This window comes from Astyanax mexicanus, chromosome 18 (genome assembly GCF_023375975.1).
Source record: "Astyanax mexicanus isolate ESR-SI-001 chromosome 18, AstMex3_surface, whole genome shotgun sequence".
Classification (NCBI taxonomy): Eukaryota; Metazoa; Chordata; class Actinopteri; order Characiformes; family Acestrorhamphidae; genus Astyanax; species Astyanax mexicanus.
Window position 1 is genome coordinate 21674659 of NC_064425.1, and position 10076 is coordinate 21684734.

General features: G+C 35.5%; 1 long non-coding RNA gene across 1 annotated transcript; it reads left to right on the plus strand.

The window, feature by feature from the left end:
- The first annotated feature begins 6718 nt into the window (after positions 1-6718).
- On the plus strand, positions 6719-9706 carry LOC111193931 (uncharacterized). The gene is made up of 4 exons (XR_007425361.1): positions 6719-6867; positions 7461-7530; positions 8443-8540; positions 9049-9706. It is a non-coding gene; the product is annotated as an uncharacterized LOC111193931 (long non-coding RNA).
- Positions 9707-10076: the final 370 nt, after the last annotated feature.

Genomic DNA, 10076 nt, shown 5'->3' on the forward strand with positions numbered 1-10076 from the left:
AATGCATCATGGGAAAGCCTATGTCACAGTGTCACATGACACTGTGTGGGTCAGTGTGTGTTCCTATTTTATATATTAAAAAGTACACAGTAAATACACAGCCAATGCCAAAAAGGAGCTAAAATAACTCACTAAAGAGGTCATGACAAACATGTAATTGAAAGTAGGATGATATTGTAAAATAAGTAAACTTTTGTAAAAGAGATTAAAAAGTGAAAAAAAATAAATAAATAAATAAATGAATAAATTCGACTTATTTCCCTGAAGACCCAGTTTTTCCCATTAGATTTCCCTTGTGTTTTTGATTTCACATACTTTAGACAAGTAGCAGTTTCCCAGTGTTTAGTAATGACTACAGAGCCAATACATTAGAGCCTGGGAGACGGGGGCCTTTTAAAGCACGGTCCCAGTACGCTTTACTTCTTCATGGTGACTGCTCAGAATGACTGAAAAACGCCCAAAAACGCAAAACAACAACCCTAAAACATCTATTTCACCACAAACTAACACCACAATACCTTAGAAAAAATCCTTCATACACAATTCCTCAAATATTAATAAATTTAAAAATTCAACTGCACCCCAATGCATCATGGGAAAGCCTATGTCACAGTGTCACATGACACTGTGTGGGTCAGTCTGTGTTCCTATTTTATATATTAAAAAGTACACAGTAAATACACAGCCAATGCCAAAAAGGAGCTAAAATAACTCACTAAAGAGGTCATGACAAACATGTAATTGAAAGTAGGATGATATTGTAAAATAAGTAAACTTTTGTAAAAGAGATTAAAAAGTGAAAATAAATAAATAAATAAATTCGACTTATTTCCCTGAAGACCCAGTTTTTCCCATTAGATTTCCCTTGTGTTTTTGATTTCACATACTTTAGACAAGTAGCAGTTTCCCAGTGTTTAGTAATGACTACAGAGCCAATACATTAGAGCCTGGGAGACGGGGGCCTTTTAAAGCACGGTCCCAGTACGCTTTACTTCTTCATGGTGACTGCTCAGAATGACCCAAAAACGCCCAAAAACGCAAAACAACAACCCTAAAACATCTATTTCACCACAAACTAACACCACAATACCTTAGAAAAAATCCTTCATACACAATTCCTCAAATATTAATAAATTTAAAAATTCAACTGCACCCCAATGCATCATGGGAAAGCCTATGTCACAGTGTCACATGACACTGTGTGGGTCAGTGTGTGTTCCTATTTTATATATTAAAAAGTACACAGTAAATACACAGCCAATGCCAAAAAGGAGCTAAAATAACTCACTAAAGAGCTCATGACAAACATGTAATTGAAAGTAGGATGATATTGTAAAATAAGTAAACTTTTGTAAAAGAGATTAAAAAGTGAAAATAAATAAATAAATAAATTCGACTTATTTCCCTGAAGACCCAGTTTTTCCCATTAGATTTCCCTTGTGTTTTTGATTTCACATACTTTAGACAAGTAGCAGTTTCCCAGTGTTTAGTAATGACTACAGAGCCAATACATTAGAGCCTGGGAGACGGGGGCCTTTTAAAGCACGGTCCCAGTACGCTTTACTTCTTCATGGTGACTGCTCAGAATGACCCAAAAACGCCCAAAAACGCAAAACAACAACCCTAAAACATCTATTTCACCACAAACTAACACCACAATACCTTAGAAAAAATCCTTCATACACAATTCCTCAAATATTAATAAATTTAAAAATTCAACTGCACCCCAATGCATCATGGGAAAGCCTATGTCACAGTGTCACATGACACTGTGTGGGTCAGTGTGTGTTCCTATTTTATATATTAAAAAGTACACAGTAAATACACAGCCAATGCCAAAAAGGAGCTAAAATAACTCACTAAAGAGCTCATGACAAACATGTAATTGAAAGTAGGATGATATTGTAAAATAAGTAAACTTTTGTAAAAGAGATTAAAAAGTGAAAAAAAAAATAAATGAATAAATAAATAAATAAATAAATTCGACTTATTTCCCTGAAGACCCAGTTTTTCCCATTAGATTTCCCTTGTGTTTTTGATTTCACATACTTTAGACAAGTAGCAGTTTCCCAGTGTTTAGTAATGACTACAGAGCCAATACATTAGAGCCTGGGAGACGGGGACCTTTTAAAGCACGGTCCCAGTACGCTTTACTTCTTCATGGTGACTGCTCAGAATGACCCAAAAACGCCCAAAAACGCAAAACAACAACCCTAAAACATCTATTTCACCACAAACTAACACCACAATACCTTAGAAAAAATCCTTCATACACAATTCCTCAAATATTAATAAATTTAAAAATTCAACTGCACCCCAATGCATCATGGGAAAGCCTATGTCACAGTGTCACATGACACTGTGTGGGTCAGTGTGTGTTCCTATTTTATATATTAAAAAGTACACAGTAAATACACAGCCAATGCCAAAAAGGAGCTAAAATAACTCACTAAAGAGGTCATGACAAACATGTAATTGAAAGTAGGATGATATTGTAAAATAAGTAAACTTTTGTAAAAGAGATTAAAAAGTGAAAAAAATAATAATAAATAAATAAATAAATTCGACTTATTTCCCTGAAGACCCAGTTTTTCCCATTAGATTTCCCTTGTGTTTTTGATTTCACATACTTTAGACAAGTAGCAGTTTCCCAGTGTTTAGTAATGACTACAGAGCCAATACATTAGAGCCTGGGAGACGGGGGCCTTTTAAAGCACGGTCCCAGTACGCTTTACTTCTTCATGGTGACTGCTCAGAATGACTGAAAAACGCCCAAAAACGCAAAACAACAACCCTAAAACATCTATTTCACCACAAACTAACACCACAATACCTTAGAAAAAATCCTTCATACACAATTCCTCAAATATTAATAAATTTAAAAATTCAACTGCACCCCAATGCATCATGGGAAAGCCTATGTCACAGTGTCACATGACACTGTGTGGGTCAGTGTGTGTTCCTATTTTATATATTAAAAAGTACACAGTAAATACACAGCCAATGCCAAAAAGGAGCTACAATAACTCACTAAAGAGCTCATGACAAACATGTAATTGAAAGTAGGATGATATTGTAAAATAAGTAAACTTTTGTAAAAGAGATTAAAAAGTGAAAATAAATAAATAAATAAATAAATGAATAAATTCGACTTATTTCCCTGAAGACCCAGTTTTTCCCATTAGATTTCCCTTGTGTTTTTGATTTCACATACTTTAGACAAGTAGCAGTTTCCCAGTGTTTAGTAATGACTACAGAGCCAATACATTAGAGCCTGGGAGACGGGGGCCTTTTAAAGCACGGTCCCAGTACGCTTTACTTCTTCATGGTGACTGCTCAGAATGACCCAAAAACGCCCAAAAACGCAAAACAACAACCCTAAAACATCTATTTCACCACAAACTAACACCACAATACCTTAGAAAAAATCCTTCATACACAATTCCTCAAATATTAATAAATTTAAAAATTCAACTGCACCCCAATGCATCATGGGAAAGCCTATGTCACAGTGTCACATGACACTGTGTGGGTCAGTGTGTGTTCCTATTTTATATATTAAAAAGTACACAGTAAATACACAGCCAATGCCAAAAAGGAGCTAAAATAACTCACTAAAGAGCTCATGACAAACATGTAATTGAAAGTAGGATGATATTGTAAAATAAGTAAACTTTTGTAAAAGAGATTAAAAAGTGAAAAAAAAAAAATAAATAAATAAATTCGACTTATTTCCCTGAAGACCCAGTTTTTCCCATTAGATTTCCCTTGTGTTTTTGATTTCACATACTTTAGACAAGTAGCAGTTTCCCAGTGTTTAGTAATGACTACAGAGCCAATACATTAGAGCCTGGGAGACGGGGGCCTTTTAAAGCACGGTCCCAGTACGCTTTACTTCTTCATGGTGACTGCTCAGAATGACCCAAAAACGCCCAAAAACGCAAAACAACAACCCTAAAACATCTATTTCACCACAAACTAACACCACAATACCTTAGAAAAAATCCTTCATACACAATTCCTCAAATATTAATAAATTTAAAAATTCAACTGCACCCCAATGCATCATGGGAAAGCCTATGTCACAGTGTCACATGACACTGTGTGGGTCAGTGTGTGTTCCTATTTTATATATTAAAAAGTACACAGTAAATACACAGCCAATGCCAAAAAGGAGCTAAAATAACTCACTAAAGAGCTCATGACAAACATGTAATTGAAAGTAGGATGATATTGTAAAATAAGTAAACTTTTGTAAAAGAGATTAAAAAGTGAAAAAAAATAAATGAATAAATAAATAAATTCGACTTATTTCCCTGAAGATCCAGTTTTTCCCATTAGATTTCCCTTGTGTTTTTGATTTCACATACTTTAGACAAGTAGCAGTTTCCCAGTGTTTAGTAATGACTACAGAGCCAATACGTTAGAGCCTGGGAGACGGGGGCCTTTTAAAGCACGGTCCCAGTACGCTTTACTTCTTCATGGTGACTGCTCAGAATGACCCAAAAACGCCCAAAAACGCAAAACAACAACCCTAAAACATCTATTTCACCACAAAACTAACACCCCAATACCTCAGAAAAAATCCTCCATGCACAATTCCTTAATTATGAACCAAATTTAAAAAATCAAGGGCACCCCAATGCATTATGGGAAAGCACCTATGTCACAGTGTCACATGACACTGTGTGGGTCAGTGTTTGTATATACTGTGTACCTTTTAATATTTAAAATAGGAGCAAAGACAGTGCAGCAAAACAACTAAACTAACTCACTAAAGAGCTCATGACAAAGATGTGTTGGAAATTAGGACTGATATTGTAACATAAGTAAAGATTTGTAAAAAAAATAATAAAAAAAATACATAAAAAAATCATCAGTGAAAAAAGCAATTTTCTGCTTATTTCTCACTCTTTCCCATTAGATTTCCCATGTATTTTTGACATTAGACACTTTAGACAAGCACAAGTTTCCCAGTATTCTGTAATGACTACAGAGCCAATACATTACTGCCTGGGAGACGGGGGCGTTTTAAAGTATGGTCCCGGCACGTTTTGCTTCTTCATGGTGACTGCTCAGAATTTTTCAAAAACACAAAAAAATGCAAAGCAACAACCCTAAAACATCTATTTCACCACAAACTAACACCCCAATACCTCAGAAAAAATCCTCCATGCACAATTCCTTAATTATGAACCAAATTTAAAAAATCAAGGGCACCCCAATGCATTATGGGAAAGCACCTATGTCACAGTGTCACATGACACTGTGTGGGTCAGTGTTTGTATATACTGTGTACCTTTTAATATTTAAAATAGGAGCAAAGACAGTGCAGCAAAACAACTAAACTAACTCACTAAAGAGCTCATGACAAAGATGTGTTGGAAATTAGGACTGATATTGTAATATAAGTAAAGATTTGTAAAAAAAATAAAATAATACATAAAAAAATCATCAGTGAAAAAAGCAATTTTCTGCTTATTTCCCACTCTTTCCCATTAGGTTTCCCATGTATTTCTGACATTAGACACTTTAGACAAGCACAAGTTTCCCAGTATTCTGTAATGACTACCCAGCTAACAAAAACACGTCCGGAGGACGTCCCCCGAACCAACACCGCGAACGTCCCCAGGACGGGCATTTTGTAGGGTCGCCAAAATGTTGCAGCGGACGTCCTCATAGGACGTTTGTAGGACCACCAGGGAACCTTCACAGGACGTCCAGGGGACGTTGATGGAAAGTCCTCTAAACGTCGTTAATAACGTTCTTAGGATGTTTCTAGAACCACCTGAGGACTCCGAGGGGTAGCTTATGGGAAGTGTTTTAAAGGTTTTGTTTAACGTTCTTAGGACGTTCATAGGACCCCGAAATAACATCCAGGGGACTCTGAGGAGACGTTTATAAAACATACTTAGGACGTTTGTAGGACCTCCTGGTAACACGGACTATGATGGGACAGTAAATGCTTGTAGCGTAAAATTAGACACAAAAAGTGATGATGCAAAAACTTTTATTGAAACAATAATAAACTTTGAACATGAACTGATCTTGAAAATGTGTGGTGTGCTCGCTGTCAGCGTCTCAAGCCTCCTCTCCCTGGGATGAAGCCTAAGAGAATAAACAAAGAAGTATTTTTGTTCAATTTCCATTTTGTGATCTCTTCATACAACATATATTAACTGTACTTAATATATAATGAAAATCCACGGACTGGACATGCAGTATGATGGTTTAATACAGCTATACCACGGCAAGTGCAATACTAAATACTGACTAAATTAACTGACTGAATTATTACAAAAATGAAAAACAATGATTATTTTTTCTAATTCATTTCAATTGTTATTTTAAATATTAACGCGTGTTTCACACCGAGCGCAAAAAATAAACCACAGGGAAATGGCTTCCGATGTAACTTATAAAACAAATAGAACCACATTAAATATTATAAATGTAATGCAAAGTGTCTGGTTATATTATTGTTAGAATCATAGTAACTGGTAGTGACAATTTACAAGAGGGGGAAGTAAAAAAAAATGAATATGAATTTATGAAATATATATATATATTTTTTTATTGTTATTATTTTCCAAAATCTTAATAATGTGAAATGTTTCATGTCTGTTAGATACATTTTAAATATATATAGAGTGTGGCAGTGGCATTGTTTTTTAGTTGGTTCTTTCAATAAGTTGATTACCTGTTAATTTTCTTTGTCTCCAGTGAGCTGTGTTCATCTGCCTTTTTTTTCATTTGATCTGCTGCACACCATCCTTTTTGGAGACTGCTGTGCCGCACCTATCTAAACCACCATTCCCTATTTTATGGACGGAAAGCTGCAAGTTTACAATCTTCTCTTGTAATAAGGTAAGGATATTCTTGTTGTCAGAGAAAAACAGAGTTTGTGTGTGTGTGTGTATATATATATATACGTATATATATATATATATTTATATATACGTATATATATATATACACACAAACACACACACACACACACACACACACACACACACACACATATATATATATATATATATATATATATATACGCATATTTACATGGAGTGACCCAGGTCTTTCTGTTTGGAGTTGGCACATTCTCCCTGTTCCCTCACAGTCCAAATATATTGAAATAAATTTGACCTGTAACATACCAGACCACAATTGTAACCTGAACAAAACAATGTATTAACATTTCCTTCATATTGCAAAAAAAAATCCCTATGACTGGCTTGTTTTGAATGGTGAAATTAAGTCAGAAAAACAAGCTGGTATACATTCTCATAGTTCAGTACCGCCTCTACTTTTGAACGCTTTGCCATTTAGGAAGACATTAGTAACCATAGTAATTAGTCAACAGAGAAAAATCCACATTGTGCGTACAGGGCTTTCTTCTAACATTCAGCAACTCCGATATTCACATTTCTGTTTTATATTTGCACATTTTCTTCACATAGGCCCAAGTCCCCTAGACCCTCATGGACCCAGCAGGCAGAAGTCTGGATCTTCAGACTGGGTTTTACCCAGGTAAGTAAAAATATATTTTTTTTCTAAGGAACATTTAATATAGTCTCAAAATATGTCTTTTTGAGATTGTGGTCTGTAGGGAAAAAACACGCTTGTAAGTTAAGCAGCACTGCACACGCCCCCATGGGATCACGTGTCTCAGGCAATTCAACAGTCAGTCCTGCTTTACAGCAAATACCAGCCCAGACAAGAGTGAGAGGCAGGCTAGTTTGTTAGCTAGTTAGCACTGTGTACTAGAATCATAGAATCCCCCCATCTCCATCTATACACAAATGTAAAGAGAGTGTTGAAAAGGTGCAGGAGTTTGTTCTTACTTCTGTGTCCAAATCATATATCTGAACCATATATTAGCTTCACTGCCTACTTCATTCACCATGATTGGAATGTGTCTAATGACTTCTCAGCTGTGCAGACTACAATAAGTCTTTACCACTAGGAGGACAGAGCACTCTAATTGTAGGTGTGATTATATTTTCTCACAAAAACACTTACTGGCAAATGCACTCTTACCTCTGTACATTAGTTTTGACAATGTATTTTAATTATTCACTTGATAAAACCATATTACCTCAATATACAGATAAAGATACACTGTCTCGATCTCTGTGTAGATGCTAAGGTTTTGTAGTTTTTATTCGTTTTTATATATTTTTTAAAGCTTAGTTTTAGTTTAGTTTTATTAGTTTTAGTTTTTTTTTGCACTTTGTGTTATTTGTCAGATGCAGGAGTCAAAAAGGTCAGAGTAAGTATTGTGGAATAAAAACTTATCAAAAGATAGCATTTAAAAACAAACTCAAATGGAATTACACAGAGAGAGGGGCGGGGATGAGAGAGGGTGATTGATAGAAACTAATCCATCCTCCTCATGGTGCACCTGTGTAGTAGCTAATTACCTCCTATTTCTTTTTCCAGTGAAATGTCATTGTTGGAGACCACTATGTGCTCCTCACCTCACTGAGCGATTATTCTTCATTCGTCTTGGACCTACTGCTACTGCTTGTGAAGGAAAGGTAAGTAGGGAAGGCTGTGGTGTAGTATGTAACCTACATTCGTTCCCTGTTAAAAGATTGAGAAAAATGTTTTATTTAAGATGGTGTTTGATGGTCAAGGTGGTTGACCAGTTTCATCAAAGAACACATAGTGTGGACAACCATCTACTTTTCGAAATAAACATGCTAATACCATTCGACTGCAATGACAATGTGCCCTGCTTACTGTGCTGCAGTCCAAAGATGTTGATTCAGTGTGTAGTAGCATTAGATTACATTTAGCAATATATTTATTTTGACAGTCTATAGGTAAAGATTCACTCGCTCTCTGTTTAGATTCATGTGTAGTTTTTTATTCATTAGAAAATAATTGCATATATGGTAGTCATGAACATGGGTAATTACTGATGGGACAATATTTCCAGAAGCCCCCAGTGCAAACACTGCCTCTGCTTGCACTTTGCCTTGTATGTATGTCATGTCAAGAATAATGTGTACTGTCTTTCTTCTTCTTCTTCCTTTTTTTTAGCTGGTTCCTGGTTAGATCACCATGGAGTCCTTAAACATTCGCCTGCAGTGTGAAAGCACTTTTCTAGATGGTTCAGATATTTGGACCAATTACAGGAAGCAGAGGCAGAAAACAAACCAGAGGAAGAAAGGATTGGTGCTGTACTGAAATCTGACTCCCCTCGGCGTGCAGGCGCGTCACGCAACATTATAGGACACAAGCACTTACACTGGGATATAATTTATTAACTGTAACAATATACTAAGTCTTACTTATACACAGAAATAAAATAAATCTAATGAGAATTTGTTACACTCATTCTGCTGCGGCAGATTTATCACATCACAGCAACTCGCCGAACACCTATCATTCTATAAACCAATTAATATAGAGTATAGAGAGACGCAGCCCACGTAGCTGATGATGAGAGGACATAGTAAAGTTCTTTTGTCTGCTTACTAAACTGCAGTGTGAAATGAAACCTAACCGGACCAAAAGGTACAGTGTAGCAAACACATGAACGTTTGTTCAGACCATGGTCCGGACTTTCAGGTATGAAAGCACCCTTAGTTTCATTCAATCACAGGACAGCTACTAATCATATAAAAAATTGGTCCTTCATAATAGAAATGTACTATTGAGAGTTGTACAAGTGTCTGTGTTGCTTTTAAGGTGAGGAAACTGTGCACTGATCAAGGATTATAAAATGATTAACACAATCTGCATTTTTAAAAAGATAAGTTTGATTCTCTAAATGTACAGCTGAAATGCACTGATTGTCTTTGTAAAGATAATAACAAAGCAGTATGTCTCATGTTGAATGTTATAATGACAATAAAAACTATCACCCAATAAACTATGTTTAGTAGTTTTTTGTCTCCCCAAAGAGCAGCTAACCTGTAACCATAATATTTTTTAAAACAAGTACTGCTGTTATTTTTGGCTGTTTCTATAAGTTGATCAGTACTGAATGTATTTATTAGGTTGAGAAAAAGCCTAACTTAAAAACTTAGAAATTTCTAAGAATAGAATGTTTTATGCAATGTGTC